This window comes from Cibotium barometz, chromosome 48 (assembly GCF_041138505.1).
Source record: "Cibotium barometz isolate CiBa-2024 chromosome 48, ASM4113850v1, whole genome shotgun sequence".
Lineage (NCBI taxonomy): Eukaryota > Viridiplantae > Streptophyta > Polypodiopsida > Cyatheales > Cibotiaceae > Cibotium > Cibotium barometz.
In genome coordinates this window covers 3,461,092-3,481,227 of record NC_141093.1, presented here as the reverse complement: position 1 = coordinate 3,481,227, position 20,136 = coordinate 3,461,092, and the positions used below count along the sequence as shown (strand labels likewise).

At 44.8% G+C, this 20,136-nt stretch overlaps 1 long non-coding RNA gene across 1 annotated transcript in view; it reads left to right on the top strand.

Annotated features, from left to right (window-relative positions):
- Nucleotides 1-7,750: 7,750 nt before the first annotated feature.
- LOC147610711 (uncharacterized) overlaps nt 7,751-20,136 on the top strand; it is a 76,680-nt gene continuing 64,294 nt past the window's right edge. Inside the window, exon 1 of the long non-coding RNA XR_015263863.1 lies at nt 7,751-8,450. This is a non-coding gene — a long non-coding RNA (uncharacterized LOC147610711). The remainder of the gene's footprint in view (nt 8,451-20,136) is intronic.

The following is a 20,136-nucleotide window of genomic DNA, read 5'->3' as shown; positions in this document are numbered from 1 at the left end:
CCCTTCCAATTGTGCTCCATCAATGCTTATTGGCTAGGAGCACCCTTTGTTACTTGTTGCGGCATATCAATTTCCAGCTTTAAGGGCAATAAGGGGATTTCATAAGATTAGATGGACCTTATGGGTTCTCCCTTATAAATGAGCAATGGAGTTCGCACTTGTGACAAGGCAATTTGTACTTGCGTAGTGGGTTGCTCTAAGGGGACCAATGGGATTGGGGCTTGGATAGCCAAAAATGGTTTTGTTGTAACCATCCCTTCCAATTGTGCTCCATCAGTGTTTATTGGCTAGGAGCACCCTTTGTTACTTGTTTGCGGCATATCAATTTCTAGCTTTAAGGGCAGTAAGGGACTTTCATAAGATTGGATGGAGCTTATGGGTTCTCCCTTACAGATGAGCAATGGAGTTCGCACTTGTGATAAGGTAATTTGTACTTGCATAGTGGGTTGCTCTAAGGGGACCAATGGAATTGGGACTTGGATAGCTAACAATGGTTTTGTAACATTTTGCGATATAGAAGCTTTACCATCAATCACCATGTCTCGTGTGATAGGGTTTCTCTTTGGGATCTAGACTTGTGTGGGTGTTGGTGGTGAAGGTTTCCTTATAATAGCCTTCCCTTTGTCAAAATTTGAGCTACTGAAGCTTTTGTCCATCACTAAGGAGACTTGGGCATATGTAAGCGGCGACAATGAGGCTAGTGGTATACATTTATGTTTTGGTATCCAAATACAATGCTTGGCTAGAACTCAAGTAATGTTCTGGTAGGTATAACCACAAACTCTCCCCCCCATGTGCCATCACAATTTGTCTCTATTTGTAGGAGCCTAAGAACCTTGGTATTCCTACCATGGATACCTTTCACCTTTAAGAGGTATCTACGAGTTGGGGGTTTCATAACTCATTCCACTTTACCATAAGGGCTAGGCGATTGAATGGATGTTCATAGAGGTGCTATGTACTCCTTTGTGTCTCCTTCAACTTCTCCCACAAAGGCCTTGTGGAGATCCCAAGAATAGTTTCTCATGCTACTCTCAGATTTGCCTTTCTTTAGCTTCTTGTCGAGCTTGAGCTTTCTTTAATTTCGCTTTTTCCTTAGCTTCCTTTTTATCATGTGAAACCCGCAAGGCTTCCTCGATAAACATGACTATAATACTTTTTGAATTTACTACCATTAAGGAAGCCAACCGTTTCAATCCTGTCAAGGGTTTCAACACACATTGTACCTTGAGGTGTTATTTTGTAGACTCGAAATGGTCCTTTTCTGGTATATTTTAGTTTCTTTTTTTTGTTACAGACTCCGTACAAGTTCTCCCTCATTGATTTCCTTATCCTTGAGATTATTATCAAACCACTTTTTTCATCAATTCTTTTCTGTTAATATGTTCTATAGAGCAATTTGTATTTCTTCCTCCAATTGTTCAAGAATGAACAACGGTCAGCCAACAGGTTACCCTCAAGTCTCTCAGTCACTACCACCCTTAAGCTGGGTATCATAAATTCTCAAGGCATTACCGTCTCAACCCCATACACCATCTTAAATGGTGTGCAACCAATTGCAACTTTGTAAGAGGTTTGGTAAGCCCATAAAGCTAATGTGAGCTTAAATTCCCAATCATTGTGTCAAGCTTCAATAGTTTTTGTTAATATGGAAATGAGGAGTTTGTTGGTGCTCTCAACTTGACCATTTGCTTGCGGGTAGTATGGAGTGGACTTGCGATGTGAGATCATGAACATTGTGGTGAGATGTCGGATTACATCATTTATAAAATCTTTCCCTTGGTCACTCACTAGCTCAAAAGGACAACCAAAGCGGGTAATGATATTCTCATAAAGAAACTTATTTGTTGTTGTCACAGCATCTACTTTTCTTGAAGCTCTTGCTTTGGCCTATATCATGACATAATCTATACCTATTAAAATATAGCTTTCTTGGATGCTACATGCAGTTGGACTAATGGAGCCCACAAAATTAATTTCCCATTTCATAAAGGGTTCTATAACTTTAATATGGTGTAAGGGCATCATGTTTTTCTTTTGTGGTTTAGCACATCGTTGGCACTCATCACATCCTCTTACACAAATAGTACACAATCTTTGAAGAGTATGGGCCACCAATACCTTGATTGGATTATTTTTCTTGCAGTAATATCTATTGAAAAGTTCCCACCAACTACCCCTTGGTGTGCTTATTCGATGATGTATAAGTATTCATCCTCCCTAGAGCAGCGTCTCAATATGTCATCCTTACCTCTTCTATAAAGAGTTCCAGTAATCAATTGGTAAGGTTCTGCTTCTTTAAGCAACTTCCGATGGGAAACCATTAGCTAGAAAGTTAACAATTTTCTCACTCCACTTTGGTATAGCCTCAACTTTAAACAGTGTCGCGTCAGGTAAATCATCATCTATTCCAGTTGGTGCTTCACCATTAGATACGTGAGATAGATGATCACCCATAACATGTTTCTTGCCAAGCTGTACCACCATTGTGAACTCGAATTCGAAAAGAATCAACAACCGCCTGGTGATCCTCCCTGTGGAGAAAGGTTTATTTGACAAGGTATAGCAAGGCTTGATTAGATCAACATAGAAAACAAATTTATTATCTAGAAGGTAATGTTGGAATTGTTTCACAGCATATACTATCCCTAAACCTTCATGCTCTATGGTAGTATAATTTATCTCAGTCTCACATAATTGTCGATGACTAGTAAAACTTATAGAGGGAAGTCCAGTTTATGTTCACATGTCCTCACCATTGGTGCTTGTGCTTGAGTTATCCCATGTGGACTCACGTTCACTATAACCAATCCCCTCGGCATCAAAAGGTAGAGCACAAATCATTCATAGTGGCACAACCTTAGGGAGCTCCTCACCATCAAGTGTAACCCATAGCGACCCTTTGGTTCTCCAACTATCTATTGTAGCCATCATATGTATTTAGATCATCTTCAGGCTCAATAGCTTGTTTGTCAGCATCCTTGTAGGCTGGGCCCTTCCCTACATCACTCTCAAATTCGTCTCTGAGATGGGATCAGGGTTTCCATATGGTAGTTATCGCGTGAATCAACTAGGGATCAAACTATGAGTGGTGGAGGCCTCAGTCTCTTCCAAGATGATACTCGGCACATTTGGAGGTTTGTGAATCTTAGTAGTAGACGTTAAGGTACTAGGGTGTATAGTATCTGAGACTCTCACTTGCTTGGTCTTTGGTTAAGCTCCTCTTGTATTTTTGTAACTAAATCACTAAATTCTTGGACTTTCTTAATCTCCTTTTGAGGGTCACGATAAGAGTCAAGTTTTGTCACGTGTGATCTAGTTCAGGAATTACATGTCCTATGGGGCCTCCTTGCCTGTGCTCTTGGTTTTGGAGGGTATTTATGTACCAAGTTAAGAATTGGCCCTTATGTCCAAGGAGTCCGAGTCCTTATCTAGGTCCTTAATGAAGACTGGCTCTTGAGGCGTTCTCAGATTTGTCTTTTTGGTTTCCTTCATTTTCCCATTCTTAACAAACTTTTTTTCCCTATGGCCCTTCTTCTTCTTAGACTCTGCTACCAAGGCCACAAATCATTACTCGAGAACATGTTGGTTTTGGGCTTGTAGCGAGGTGATAGCATTCAAAGTTGTGTGATCTTGATTTTTCAGGATTTGCCTTTGAGTTTAATTACTCACCCCAATCATGTTTAGGGGCATGATGATGGGTCCCATCTGTGGACTTGTCACCACAATCTTACTAGGACAGTCCTTAATTTGATGATCTATGCCACAACGTTTACAAGTGGCCGATGGCATGGCATGTTTGATGCCACAGCTTGTTTGAGTTTAGGAAACTTTATAGGCATTCTGAAACTTGGTGGGGACCTTGACAATGGTAACATCAAAGAGGCGTTCTCCTTCCTGTTGTATTAATGTTCCGGACCCTTCCTATCATGGCAAGTTGGTACACTTGCTTGACTCCCCCTCTCCCATCCATTACATAATAGTTAGGATGAAGCTCCGTGGGGTCCTCGAAGAGATGTGGTGTGGGTTCAACATCAACCTTATATTCTTGATATTAGTAGGCTCCTCATAACTTACTTGATTTGGAGTTATTGCATCAGATGCTCAACCATTGTTTGATTTATTACAAGACCAAGGGATAGGGTTTGTTGCGGTGCCGGCAATGCTGGCTATAGTTTTGTTGTGTTGGCAATAACCTGTAGGCATGTTCGACAATCTCGAGCTTCACGATCATAGCACCCACAAAAGCTACAATTACCATTGTAAAGAGCTCTTGAAATTGGACATTCGATGGTGGTATGTCCTTAATGGCAAATGGAACACCAATGTAGCTCTCTCCTTGGGTACATGTGCGCATTGTCCAAAGCCTTGGTAGCCTTCATTTTCTTTTAGAGGGATTTTGAGGAGTCAGTCCAAGTTATTTGTGCTAAAGTATTACCTTTAGCTAATAGGTTTTGCAGTGATGGTGCTACGACCGCTAGTGGCTGCCTCTGCTGCTGATGTAACAAACTTAGAATCTGAAGCTCTTACTCCCCTTATCATCAAGTTATCTTCAAGTTGGATGGCATTAGTCGTGATGTCCTCCCAGGTAGTGATACCTCTAAGGACCAAACCATGATGGATATCTTCATGTTTAAGCCCGTGGATAAATCGATCCACAAGTTAATTGTTGGAGAAACATTCATATAGAGCACAACAAGAATTCAAATGCTTGAGAGACGACTAATAAAATCTCTCAGTGACTCATCTTATTCTCTCTTAGCTTTGTGTAATTGTGAAACCACACTCCACAAATCTCCTCATTCACAAATTACTTTAGGAATAACCTTTGAAATTCGGTAAAGTTTAGATGTACTTCAACTCTCAAGGTGCCTGATACCATTCACCAGCCTTACCATCTAAAGGCGTTGGTCTTTGCAAGCTCATTTCTCTCATCTAAGGCCTCCCAAACTTGATCAAAAGACCTTGAGATGTCTTCTTCTCCATTAAGCTTGTGCGTAAGCTTTGCAATTTGTGTAGCCTTTCCAAAGCTTTATCTCTCATAACTGGTCCTATACTTTCGGCCATTACTTTCCCCAATGCTTACGCAAAGACTAATGAATCAGTTGGGAGGGATGCTGCTGGAAGCACTAGTACAACAGGGGAGGGTGCTGCCAAGCGTAATGGCATGAATCCTAAAGGAGTAACATGAGTCTGATAGGTGGGGGGTTGTACAAGACTTCCCATAGGTACCGATGACATATGAGCCAAGGGTGCCACTGGTCTAGTCATTTGTAAGGATGTCCCCCTTACTTTAGGTTACATTGAAAAAGTAGAGGAAGATGTAAGGAATTGAGGATGTTAGGTGAAGGTTCCTCCTCCTGCGGCCCTAGCAGATGTAAGGAATTAAGGATGGCAGGTGAAGGTTCCTCCTCCTGCGACCCTAGCAGATGATATAGGCTTGGAGTCGTTGTTGGGGGGATAGCTCCAACCAGGTTTACCATAGTTGACCGAGGGCATGAAACTAATGGGAATGTTGCGTGGTTGGTCATAGGTGGTGCGTTATGAGTGGTGTAGTACCTAATACCACAGAGTGTAGAATTGTGCTAACAGTATCCTGAGTGGGTACCTCTCTACTATGGTCTCGGAATGTGAAGCTTATGCTAGTAGATTCTTCGAATCTTGTATAACCTTGAGGAATGATAGCCACAGTCAAGGCTTGGTCCATTGTGTAGCCGGGTGATATTACAAAAGTAGGATCCACTAGGCTCACATGAGGTGTTACCATTTCGTTTATTGTGGGCATTCTTGCTTTGGATGTCCCAACTTGTGTCAAAGGTCTTTGGATTCTTTCATGTTTAATGATCCTATGTATGGACGCAGATGTCCTACAATCATTCCTCCTCTACTGTGGCCCTAGATATTAACTGGATAATCCCTTCCTAACTAACACCATAAGCTTGGCCTATAGCGGAATCCACAAGAGTCTCTATTAATGCATTATACTCCCAATCATATGTGAGAAGACGTTGATCCAAGATTTGTAGGCATAACATTTTGGGCATATTGAACTGTTTGGGCTACTAATCGTTGTTGTGCCAATTGAAAAGTCTCCTCTTTCTTTGCTCTAGTAGCCTAGATTGGTGCCTTTACTATTTGCACGTCTTCTAATGTTCTACCATGGGGCATAAGCACTTAACGGGGGGTGGGTTGTTCGATAGTCATCATAGTTGGCATGCATGTGCAACAAGAGTTGTATGGCTAATTGAAAAATTTCTTCTTCCTTTGCTCTAGCAGTCTAGATTAGTGCCTTTACTATCTGCACTTCTTCTAATGTTCTTCCATCAGGCATAAGCACTTATGTGGGGGGGGGGCATGCAGGTGCAACAGGAGTTGTATGGATAAGGATACCAACGTGAATGCTCCTTGCTTGTAACGATGACACTACCCCATGTGTCTCTCTATAGTTTACCTCAGCTCCTTCATCATGTGGTTGGTATGTAGGTAAGATTTGGTTCAGAGGTAGCAGCTGAGGCTGAACCTCTAAGGTAGCTAGCTACGTGATCAAAAAGATTGGTAGCTTGCCGAACTGGTGAGACCTAGTTGTTAGGGTTACTACTTGGGATTGGGGATCCTTCCATTTACTCGATGTCAGATAAAGTATCACTGGCCCCTATTGTTGCAGGTCCTTGTACAATGCTAAACTGGGTTTTGACTAAAAGTTCTGAGCCTAGTTTAGGCCGGTACACACCTAGCTCGATAGACACACTATCATCTAAATAGGCCTCTAATACACGTCCAGACCATAAGTTCATGTGACTTAAGTCTCTTCATGCTAATACAATATTAACATAAGTGAGGATATTAGAAAGAGGTCGAGAGAGAAAGAGAGAGCCTCCCTCTCTAAGAGAGAGAGAGAGCTGAGGCTATCTTTCTCTCTCTAAGAGAGAGATAGAGAAGAGAGCTACCACATGTAATTTTGTGCTGATATATATATATATATATAAAAGAGAAAGTGTATAAATAGAGATCTCACATATATGTTATGTAGATTGTATAATAGCCATAAATAAATACAATATAGTAAAGATGAACTAGTAGCTTATTATATATGTGTGTGTGTGTGTGTGTGTGTATATGTTATATGTATATATATATATGTATAAATATATATATATCTATATATGTAAACTTCGAACCCGCATAGGCATATGGGCAGCAAAAAGGCTAGCTTGATAAGCTAGCTGAAGGTTTACCTACCTCGTGAAGAAGACAACCCGACGTAAACTAGAGAGAGGGGCCTATCCGCCTCTCAGGACTAAGTGCCATGGGGTCTTAAAGACCCTTGTCAGGTGACATCAATGGATGACATTGATCAGAATCGTGATGTCTTTTTTCAACCGACATAGTTTACTTCTTAGTTTACTCAGCAAATCATACTTTACTTCCTAGTTTACATCATAGAATGAGGGTGAATTTGGGTTTGGGACTTAGAAAATTTTGGAGCAAGATGTTTTGTGCAAAAGACGATTTGAACATAAGACTTTGGGTCACCATTGGAAACATCTTACCACTACACTATACTTTCAAGAAAACAAATAATGTGGTTTCAAGCCATTATATTCTATATTTTTCACCTCTTGTTTACTCTAGTTAGTTTACTTTATCCGATGGTTGAAAAAAGAGGCCTCAAGTTTGATCAATGTAATGTCACTTGACAAGGTTCTTCAAAACCTAGTGGCACTTAGTTCTCAGGGCCACCATTAATAATAGACGGAAGTGGAAGTTTCTTTTAAGCTTTTTTTAAAGTACCCGCGGCACGAGAAGTTTCTGTTACCTTCTTCCTGTTATTTATTCACGGCCTTTTCTTCATTTGGTGCTTGTTCCTTTTCGTCAGTAGCAGGATTCGCTCACAAGTGAGGGCTGAGATTTCGTGTTCTTCGTCTTCTTCTTCATCATCATCATGGATATGCACCCTTCAGGTGTTCCTCGCTTGGTAGGCCCTGAGGGTTCGCCATTCCCGCAGTCCGATTTCTCTTCATCATTCCGCTACCTGCCCAACAATGTCACCAATGAGCTGCCCCCATCCAACTTGGACTCGCTTCCTATCAACCGCTCCCACCTCCAGCCACTTCACCTCCGTGCCTCACCCTCCAGCCCCCGCTCCGCCCCCGCCCCCCACCCCCTCCGCCTGCGTAGCGAGCATTCCAAGCCCAGCAGCCCTCGCGAGTTGGCCTCTCCTCCCCCTCTTCACCTTCTCCCCTCAGAAACCAGCCCTTTCTTTGCTTTGTCTAACCCTACTGCTCATCAGGACCCCCTCAATGCCATTTCACCTCCCGACATTGTCATCGCGGCTGCTGCTGCTGTGGAAATACAACAAAAGGACGGACCAATGCTCGTCAATGACCAAGGCACCCCCCATACCTCAGATGATTTAAAGGCCCATCCTTGAGTGCATATCTCCCTGTCAGGTTGGGATGCGCTAACAAAGTTTTGTTCTCCATAATGTCCAATGGTATCTGTTACTCTTGCTGAACATGCTCGATTTTTGGTAACAAACATGTCTTGTTTAGGATTCCGTTTGTGTTAACTTTCTCATATCAAAGGATGACACGAAGGTTGGGTTCACAAGCTTCCCGCCACACAACAAACAAAAAGTTTGAAGGCCGTCACACAGAGGTCCACAAGCTGACATCAGCCAAGCTGAAAAGCTTCTGACCTCTTTAAGCTGGACAAGGGGCAGAAAGTGCTAGAAAAAGGGGGACCTGGTCAAGACAAGAACCTGGATCGACAGGCTGAAAAGCCACAGCATTTCTTCTTGGCATCATCCAATTTGATGCCCGTATCCCATATTTTTTGAATATGGTCTGTTCGTGATATAGAGAGGAAGAGCTCCAGCAGAAAGGTTGATGATTGTGAGCATGCTGTCGTAACTCCAATCTTTCAGCAGTCCACACCATAAAGAAAGGGTGGCTTCACAAGGAAGATCCCTGTCCAAGCCCATGAGTGCCACCCAATCTCATATGAAAGTTAGATACTAAGACTCAATAGGTATTGTGATTGCATATACATTGTCTCATTATCTTCATCTTTGAGCATCTTACACCATTCATGTCACGGTGGCTTCTGTAGGGAGAGCCTTTTTATGGAACATCGAGAGACATTTTGGAAGGATCAACCATACCTGGAACCTTACCTGAGTAAATATAATCTGCATCAGATCGGACGACGATGACTATGCTAGAATCTGGCTAGCAGCTCACCTCCTGACCATAGGTTATCACCCCTGAGCCTGAGGTATAGATTACCCAGTCAGTCTTGCCATGACAATAGGCCTTGGCGCCCAGTACCATCAAGACATGCCACGTGCCAAGTTACTCTTGGCCCTGAGCAGATATCCGGTTGGTAGATGTCTCTACTCATGGATAGCCTCTGCCTGTGTCATCCCTCATAACCAAGCCATAGGTACTGTTTTATAGCCTAGACCTGTTATCCACCACTAGTAGAAGCTGGAAGATAGTCCAAATCGATATTCAAAACGAAGTTCAAGTCTAGATCCATGTCCAAGCTATATGTCTAAGTTCCATGCCCAAGCTCTATGTCCAAGTTCTCCATGTCTATGCTTCATCTCCAAGTCCAAGAAACACTCGCTCATTCCATAAGTAATGTAAAATTCTTTCCCAGCTCTTAAATGTGTAAGTTCTCCTTTTAGTTTCCATTGATTATCCTCTTTTCATAATGCAAAAAAGCATTGTTTTCTCTTGTTTTTGGCATAGAGAGAAAATATTCTAGAGGTAATAAAAATTTAAAATATTTTTGGATAATTATTTTCTTCCAGTCAATAGGAAGTGACATGGTGTCCGAAAGCCAGGTGTCCTCTGTCTCCTGCGGGCTCTGATTGTCTCTGCTCTTTGGAGAGTAATTCCCTGCTGTGTAGGGGCTGGGGGAGGGGTGGATCTCTGAAAAAATGTAGTAATCTGTGTCTGTCGTCCCCCCTCTGGAGCTGTTTGAGCCTATAATGATGTCTCTCTGTGACGCTGTATGTCTAGAATGAATCTCCCTAGTATGCACTGGTCTGTTGCCTCAAAGATCTGGCATAGGGAATGTGGCTCTTTGAATAAAATGGGATATTTCTCTCTGATGGCTGTATATGCTCTGCATCTGCATACATAATGCTCCTCACTCTCCACCTCCTCTCTGCACAATCTGCATACCCTCTCCTCTCGGGGGATCTGTGCTGCTTTGCTAGTCTCGATCTCCAATCGATGTGATGAGACTCTAAGCTGACCAATAGCTACTTGGGAGCCATGTGGTAAAAAGCCCTCCATGTATTTAGGCCTCTCTATAAATCCATCATCAGTGATACTCATGAAGTGAGCTCTGTAGTATAGCATCTTTGGTGGAAGAGGCTGTAGGTGATATCCATGTCTCTCGTGTATAGAGCTGCCATAGTTCTTGTCTCAATACTCTGTTCCTCTCACTGTGAGAGAGACGGATATGTGGTGCATCCCTGTCATATTGGAATGGTGGTAGATGATCCATGTCTAGGCCATGCTGTGAGAACCAATGTGTGACTTGTGCATACCATGGTCCTCTGTCTCCTGCCTCAGCCAGCTGTCTAGATGCCTCAAAAGCTCTGTATGACAATCTGTCCTGTGGCATCTCTCTGAATCTGTCTAGCAGGCATATAGTCTGGAATATGGCCTCTACCATCATAGGAGGCGCAGCAAACTCTGCTCGGATAATGTCATGAGGTACTGATGGTTTGTTGCGTATCATGCGTGCCATCATGAGGGCCTGTGGTCTCTCTGTCTGTGTCCACCAATGGGTAGCAAGGCCTGGCGCGCATACCGCTGCTCCATACATCAGTGCCGGTGTGACTAATGTGTCAAATAGCCACCCCTTCGTCTGGGGCTCTTGAAAATGCGCCTGGTGGCACTGTCTCTCTAGCATAGCCAATGCTACATGTCCCCGTGTCAACCTAGCTCTGGTTGCTGAACCCATGGTGAAGCGCGTGGCTGCTGCAAAGAAGGTAACCCCTAGGTACACGTATGATGTCACCACCTCCACCTGGCGTCCTGCGAGAGTGAATGTCAGTTGACTCCTGCCCTGCTGTCTCGATGTATGAAAGACCATAACCTTGGTTTTCCCAAGGTTCACAATAAGACCCCTGTGTGTGCAGAAATCATCGAGTGCATATAGATGCTGTTGTAGACCTCCTGGAGACTCAGACACTAATACAATATCATCAGCATAAAGCATAATATGTACTGAGGTACTTGCTAGATCAACTCCATCTCCGCCTCCCCGTGTAATGAAGTCAGCCACCTCATCAATGTATAACCCAAATAGTGTGGGGGAAAGTGGGCATCCTTGCTTCACACCAATGGTGCTAGCAATAGTCTCGGACATACCTCTTGGGCATCTGACTCGCCCAAAAACTTGCTCATATAATGCATAGGTGCCCCATGTCATATCTGCTGGTATGCCAAGAGACTGTAGGCGCTGAAAGAGCCTCTCTCGTGGTACTGTGTCAAATGCCTTGCGGACACAGTATTGGGTCTTGAATACCCTCTGTAGGGCCCCCACCACGAATGGTGTATTTGCTTTTATTAGAATGATGCAAAATCTGAAAATAAAAGACTGACTGAACCTGTTTTGGCTGAGATAGATCTCTGCCCTTGACCTTCAAACCTTCACCCTTGCGTTAGCTTCTCCCTTGGCTGTCCTAGCCCTTGAGTAGCTGCAGCACCTCGTGAATTATGAGATAAATAAACTGAATTCTGGGCTTGGGTATTTATACTCCCTTCTAGTCCTGGTCGGCCAATTCTTTACGAGCCTTTTTGCTGTAAAAAGCTCACAACCAGCAGCAAGCTCCGTGACCAAATAAAATAGCAATTAATGCTAATAAAAACCAGCGTGTTCACACCTACTAATACTTTCCACTTGCGCATGGCCATGGGCAATGCCCAGGCTGCTGGGCAGCCTTGCGCAAGGGTGTGGGACTACCGCCCACACCTGGCCGACTGGCTAGGTAGGGCTTGTAGCTTTGTCGGCTGTATGGCCAGGCCCCTAGGGCTGGCTGACAGCTTGCCCAGCCCACACTAGGGCTGGTGGGCAAGGCCTGGGGCCCATAGTAGCAACAGAACGGGAACGGGAACGGAACGAAATCCCCATCAGGGGAACGGGAACGGGCCACAAGGGGAACGAGAACGAGGGGGAACGGTAAGGGGGAATGAGAGAGAAAGAGAGAGGGAAAAGTAAGTAGCCTTGCTGCCTTGCCTTGGAAAGTAGGAGTCGAAGTCTAAAGAGACTCGAGAGAGGAGCCCACTCGTGACTCGGAGCTGTCAAGTACGCACGCTGCACGGGCCTTGGAAGTATGCGGGCAGGCGACAATAGGGTACGTCTTTCAAGGATATCCACAGGCAGCTCGCAACAACAGGTACACTTTTTCTCTCTCTTTTTTTTCTTGGCCAAACATAAAAAACGTTCCCCAAAGGGGGAACGGCAGCCAAACGTTCCATGAAACCGTTCCCCCACGTTCCCCCACATTCCCCTGGCCGTTCCCATACCAAATCGTTCCCCCATGCACGTTCCACCCGGTTTAGGCATCTCAGCCTTGGGGGAACGTGTTCCACCGTTCCCAAGGGGTGGAAACGACGTTACCCTGCTACTATGATGGGGCCTTCCTAGCTCCCTTGGGATGGCTCATAGCCTTCCCGATGCCTACACTAAAAGCAAACCTAAGTTCTGCACAGAGGTTTGGCATCTTGTCGCAAACCAAACACAGAGAGCAACTAGCATCATTCTAGAGGGAGACTCACAGCGTGGACTGGCACTGCTTCATGTGGAGGACAATGCACACTTGACCTCGGACGCTTGGAGTAGAACCCTGGTTGACTTGTCCCGGATTGGGCTCACATGGGACCAGTTTTCCACTCCAAGTCTTGCACCTTGTTCAGATATGTCCACGTGGCATCCAAGTGCGGGGTGCACGTGACAAGAACAATCCACGGGCACGTTGGCCAAGATCAATACAATCAATGAATACAAACAAATGGATATGCTGATGTAGGATATCCAAGTCGATGTTGAGGCACAAGATCTCTGATGTTGAGCACACCACGGGGATGACGCACAAGTATCTCTCACCGGGCTAGTACTGGATCCAATATCCAAGTCCAAGTCCAAGTCCAAATCCAAGTCCAAGTCCAAGTCCAACCCAAGTCCAAATCCAAGTCCAACAAGTCCAAAGCCAAATCCAAGCCCAAGTCCCAAGTCCAAGTCCCAAGTCCAAGCCCCAAGTCCAAGTTTCAAGTCCAAGTTCCAAGTCCAAATACCAATTCCAAGTCCTAAGTCGAAATCCCAAATTCCGAATCTCAAAGATGGGCGGCGGCGGCATTGCACAGTGGCGGCGGCGGCGGAGCTAGATGAAGATGAGGGTCTCCTTGCTCTCCACAAGCTTGATGCCCAAAACAAGAGGGCTCTCGCTTCTTTAATACTTGGGAAGGACCTTGCTTATACCAAAAGCAATACTTTATGCTTTGCTTTTCTCTTTTTGCTATAATATTTTAGTAATAATAAAATATTACTCATATTTGGCCAAAGTTGTTGATTTATTGTCTTTTTTTTTTTTTTGGGGGGGGAAAAGATCCTACTATTAGTTAATGAAAAAACAGCCACAAAGGTTAGATACAACCACAAAGGACTAAATACAAACTTGCCTCTTTTAAGGGTGGGAATCGAATGATCAAAAGGGGAAGAGACACTTCCCTCCGGTTGGCCGCTCTGTGAGGAGAAGGCTATCTCATACAAAGAGGGGGGGGGTGACAACCACACAGGCCTCCAAAGCCTCAAGAAAGCTTCCCGTTGCTTCCGTATGCGGTCAGAACCCCTCTGTAACCTCTCCCACTGACCGCGGAGGGTGTGAATGATATCGAGCCATATGCTCTTGATGGACTCAGTTGACGGAGTGTGGGTACCCTCGATGGCCTTGCTGCATCTAGCATGCCAAATGTGCCAGGGTCCTATGCTACTGCAAATCTCCCATCTCTAGCATGAGCCTGGCGACAATCGCCTGTAGGTGGGGCTGTGATTGGTACTGTTGCAATACGATGGTGAGAGACCTGAACGGCTAGCTCCCCCATCCTCCTCGTAAGCCTTGACCACTCCAGCCTCTGTGGCCCAAGCAACAGTGTCCCATGTAATGATCCGAGTGGATGCCTTGTCCATAGTGAATGTAACTTGGTTGAACACAATGCTAATCAATACACTTAAATACACTAAGATTCGAAGGACACTTGCTCATATACGAGAAGTAAATTGCTGAATTGACAAGAGATACACAATGAGCCGGAACGGCCGACCCCTCCCTTGAGTAAATTGTATTACTATTGGAGAAATTCAATACATAGCTTCATGGGCATCCATTGCCAAATCCTCCATGCCAATGCATATGAAATTCAGCAATCAGAAAACAATGGTATGTCGATGGAGATCACCAAGGAGCTGCCTTGATGCCCGGCCCGACTTCAGTGCCCATATTCTCTACCATTGGCTCTATGTTCTACCAAGCAAGGTAGCATCATCTTCAAGAGCACATAGGACAAGAGAAATACTACACAGGGCGGCTAAACAAGGAGTCCTGCCCTTCTACTGAGTAAGTAATGACAACACATTGTCCAATTAGCTTACCAGTCTTCATAGAAGTTGTTGCAAGCGGAAGCCTTCGCGTTGGAAGCTTTAGAAGTGTTGATATCTTCGATTTGCCGTAATCCTTCGTGACAAAAGTCTTCAAGAGGATGAAGGGAACCCTAGGAAAGCTTCCCCTATGGTTCAACTTGAGAAAGGAAGGCTGAAATTAGGGTTTTCAGCGAAAAGACCAGAAACTACAGCAAAAATGAGAGCTGTTTTGCTGAATTTCAGTCATTGGGAGTGAGTAGGAGAGTGATCAGCACTTGGAAACACTCTTGGAAGCTTGGAAAACACCCTAGCAAGTGTCAGAGTTGGTGCAGCGGAATACACACACACGTAGAGAGAAAAGTTGACGCAGAGAGAGAGAGAGAGCGAGAGAGAGGTTGGCGAACAACTTGAACTTGATTTAGCAATGAATAGTTGATTACAATGGTGTGCATGGGTATGTTTATATATCCACATATGAAGGTTGGCCGACTCACAATGTTACGACTTAATTCCACATGAGATACTATATTTTAACACCCTCTCTGTAGCTCATAGTGGGCATAGATGAAGAAACCAAGTCGATGCAGATGCAACCATGGACACCCTAGCGTGGCCTTTGCTAGGTACACCTCGGATCATGCACCAATCAACCTGTCTCCACATGAAAATGCCATCTTGAGCTTTAGCTGCCACATAGAATAATGAATTGCAGACAACTCCACATTCATGATCCCCCATTCGTTGAACTGCGAACACATCACGTCCAAAAATCTCTGAATGCTTGAACTGTCACACACGACGCCCAAAATTCTGCTACACAATGAACCAGGAACTCATCCCATCCATAGTCTACTACCAATGAACTACGAACACATCACGTCCATAGATTTGTCAAGCTGTTCCATGCCAGATGCATGTGCCTTGAACTCCGACACACGGGTCCAAATCACCAAAACGGGAGCACAGACTGCCCCTCTCTGCCACTCACATGCCTCTCTCTGGCTGAAGCACGTGGTAGCATCCATCCACTAGGCTAGAATGCTGGAGCATGTGCCAGTGTAGTCCTCGCCACACCGGCAGACGCCGTAGCATCCTTAGTAGAATCACTGTCACTGTCATCCTCGTCAGCTTTGCCTTTGCCTTTGTCATTCGTCGAGCCTTGAGCTTTAGCTTTGGATTTGCAATCCCGAGCCAAATGCCCTCGCTTTCCGCACTTATAACAACGGCTCCTAGACTTCTTATTGGATTCCGATGCAGCATGTGCCGATTCTACATCCTTCGGAACTCGAATCTTGCCTTGGGAGATGAGCACTGCTTCCTCCTCAATGAGAAAAGAGCTGAGATCATCAAATTCCAGCTTTTCCTTCGTGACTTGTAAGCGTAATGCCCTCGAGACCATCTCATACTCCTCAGGCAACTTCGTAAGAACCAAGGCAGCTAACTGGGTACTAGTTAATGCACTATTCATAGCCGATAACTGATCATGGATAACCTTTGCCTTCATTAGAAGTGACTGCATAGAGGTCCCGGTTTCAAACTTGATAGAAAACAACTGGCCGAGAAGGGTTACTGCTCGCATTGTTGAGTCTCGATCAAACATTCCTGCAAGCTTTGACCACATTTCCTTGGCAGTCTTTAAAGTTTGAATGGCAGGGGAAATTTCCTTGGTGAGAGATTCTGCAATCGCCGACATCGCCTTCGCATTGTGAGCATCCCAATCCACAAGAGATTTGAGAAACTCCTCCTCCTGAAGACGTGTGAACCGATTGCTATCCCTTCGGGGACGTTCCTCCGAGCCATCAACAATGTCCCATAAGCCTTTTCTGCTAAACCATAGCCTCATGATCAAATTCCAATGCGCATAGTTGTCGCCATTCAGTTTGTCATCCTTGCTCGAACACGGGAGTCCCATCTCGAAAACTCCGTCCACCTCTTCTCAGTCGACCCGGTCTGCTCGCCTTGTGCGTTTCCTCAAGCCTTGGGCTATGTACTTTGCTACCTTGTTCAGCAGCGCCTCTGTCGACAGCAGCACCACTTCAGCCCTGTTAGCTCTGCGCCACCACTACAGTTGGTACTGTCACGAAACAGGCCCAAGTCCAGTCTGAATTTTTGTCTATTGCTTGGTTGCGCTACCTTGCCTGTTTCTGACATGTGCACAGCCTGCAACGCCTGTATCAGCCCTGTGCATCACCTGTGCGCCTGTGCCATCAAATGTCGCCTTCTGCCCAGTCAGCAAACAGTCGCCTGCCGCCGATTTTGCCTACAGTAGTACTGACAGCACTTCTGACCTCTGTGCCGCCTCTGCCAAGAGAGCCGTCGCCTGCAGCACCTTAAGCCACGACGTCGGCAGCGAACCGCACTCTCTATGCGCTTGTCCAAGGACCCTAGAGCCTCAGCTCTGATACCATGTCAGAGTTGGTGCAGCGGAATACACACACACGTAGAGAGAAAAGTTGACGCAGAGAGAGAGAGAGAGCGAGAGAGAGGTTGGCGAACAACTTGAACTTGATTTAGCAATGAATAGTTGATTACAATGGTGTGCATGGGTATGTTTATATATCCACATATGAAGGTTGGCCGACTCACAATGTTACGACTTAATTCCACATGAGATACTATATTTTAACAGCACGTTGGGTATGGCTATGGAGAGCTTGGAAATGGAGAAAAATGGTGGAAAAACAGAGTTTTCAGCCTCCAAAAATCCTCATGAAGAGAGAACACGAATTTTCTCTTAATAAGTAAGTGAATTGGGGTCCAATCAGGTGAGGGGACATGGGGAGATGCCCATTTATGAGTAAAAGGGGAGGATCAGGTCCTGGACATTGAGTCTTGTTCGCCTCGGGATTTCAGGGAGTGTGAACTTGGAAGCAGTCATAATTTATAAGTGACTTTTGGGCGCCCAAACTTTAATGAAATGGGAACGCACTCACTTATAAATATTGGCTAAGTTCTAAGGGCTATTTGAGCCTAGATTGGGAAATACTTACCACCTGTTCACATGCCACACAACCATGTCAGCAGACAGTTTCACACGCACGGTTTGCGGGCAGGCGTCCCCTTACCCGGAACTACACATAGGTCATGCATGCATGAAAACAGCATGCAATTTCATTTGCAGGCAAGCACATAAAGATGCTATGCAATGCAGCATTAGCATGAGCAATTCCCGTTCATGAAACCATATAAGACCAGGCGTTTCCAGGCAAGTATATGCGATACCAGACCCAGTGGAAAGCCAATTCTCCAGGCGTTTCCGGGCATGTACACAAAGGCACAAGTCCCAGCGGAAAGCCAAGTCCTCCAGATATTTCGGGCATGATAACGTCAAGTCCCAGCGGAATATCATATCCAACTATACAGCATGACACATGTCAATCACATGCATAGGCACATTCCATAAGCCATGGACACCAATCCAATATGTGCATAGTGTGAAAGCAAGAGTGAACCATTCGGATGGCCAAATGGTGACATCCCCCCCCCCGCTTCTAAAGAGTTGTCCGCAACTGAAATGCATCCAAATATGCTTGTAGTAACTGCGGACAATCTCCAAAGAACTTTTCATCTACCCAGTTAGCATCAATGGGAAGATAGTTCTTAAACTTCACAAGGTAACGCCTCACAACCTTGCCTGCAGCAAGCTTGCGTTCCTTGTGATACATAATCTGCGCTGCAAGATCTCCTCAAGGTCATCCACTTTTGGTGGATCCTCAATGACCATTTCACTGGGCTCCGGCCCCACATACTTGCGAAGGAGACTCACATGAAAAGCATTGTGTATGTGTCAATGACTAGGTAATGCCAATCTGAAAGCCACTTCATTGATCTTCTCGATCACTCGAAAAGGCCCATAGTACCTCGTTGCAAGCTTAGGATATGCACCCTCTTTGCCAGGCCTCTTTGCAAGTCTTGCTTTTTCAAATTTCAGCAATACCCAATCATTCTCTTTAACATCCAATTGCCTTCTATGCTTGTCGGCAGCCTTTTTATGCTTGTCTTGTGACCTTGCAATGACTGTCCGCACCTGAGCAAAAGCAATATCCAAGTCTCTTACGTACTCATCCGCTGCAAATATCTGATCCTTTGTACTAAGGATGGGTGGCAAAACCACCTTACCATAAACAATCTCAAACGGGGCCTTTCTCGTAGATGCATGTATTGTATTGTTGTATGCAAATTCCACAAGCGGTAAGTACTTCTCCCAAGAAGACTTTTGATCCGCCACATAACATTTCAAGAGATCCAACACAGCTGAATTTGCAGCCTCACTTTGCCCATCCGTTTGAGGGTGATAAGCTGATGAGAAGTCCAATTTGGTGCCCATATTATCAAATAAGGCCCGCCAAAAGAGACTTGTTGTCCTGGGATCTCTATTGTGCAAGATATATTTTAACCATATGCTCAGCTTTGATGGTCTTTTTGACCGGCAAGAAATGAGCTTGCTTGCTAAACCTGTCCACAATTGTCCAAATTGCATCATTACCCTGTTGGGTACGTGGCAAGTCCATAATGAAATCCATTGTAATACTTTCCCATGGCTGCGTGGGAACAGGCAATGGCTGAAGCAAACCTGGTGCCTTTTGCCTATCAAATTTGACCTTTTGACAGGTGATACATGCACGTACATGTGCCTCTATGTCCTTCCGCATACCTGGCCAAAAGAAATACCGCTCAATCATGTGCGTAGTAGGCATTATGCCTCTATGACCAGCATATGGAGGAGCATGGCACTCATCCAAAACCTTTTGCCTCATGTCAGCAGACACCACACATAGGCAATTATCTTTCATGAGATAATCCTCTTTGATCACATATGAGGCATGTGCATGACCAGCCAGCCCAAATAGTGGCAAAATCAACATCCGTATGATACAAATCACGCATGGTAGACAAGTCCCCATGAGAGGCAACCGAGATAGCTGCTACATACGGCTTTCGTGACAATGCATCGGCCACTACATTCTTCTTTCCCGGGGGGTGCAAGATCTGAAAATGAAACATAGAGAGGAAATTGGCCATCCTCATATGCTTCTCTGATAACTTAGTTTGAGTAAGAAAATACCTCAAACTCTGGTGATCTGTATTCACAGTGAAAGCAGCCCCAAGAAGATAGTGTTTCCATATAGTAAGTGCATGAATTACAGCCAAGAGCTCTTTCTCATAAATGCCAAGAGATAGCTCTGCATCATGCAATCTACGACTCTCATAAGCCACGGCATGTCCCTCTTGATTAAGGACAGCCCCTATGCAATTTCCAGATGCATCACATTCCACACAAAAAGGCTTTTGCAAATCCGGAACGATCAACGAACGATCAACACTGGACCATGAGTAGTTGCATCTTTCAATTTGAGGAATGCATCTCTCTCTACATTAGTCCATTTGAACACGGCCTTCTTCTTTGTTAAATCATGCAAAGGAGAAGCAATCCATGCAAAGTGCTGAATGAACTTGCGGTAGTAAGAGCATAAT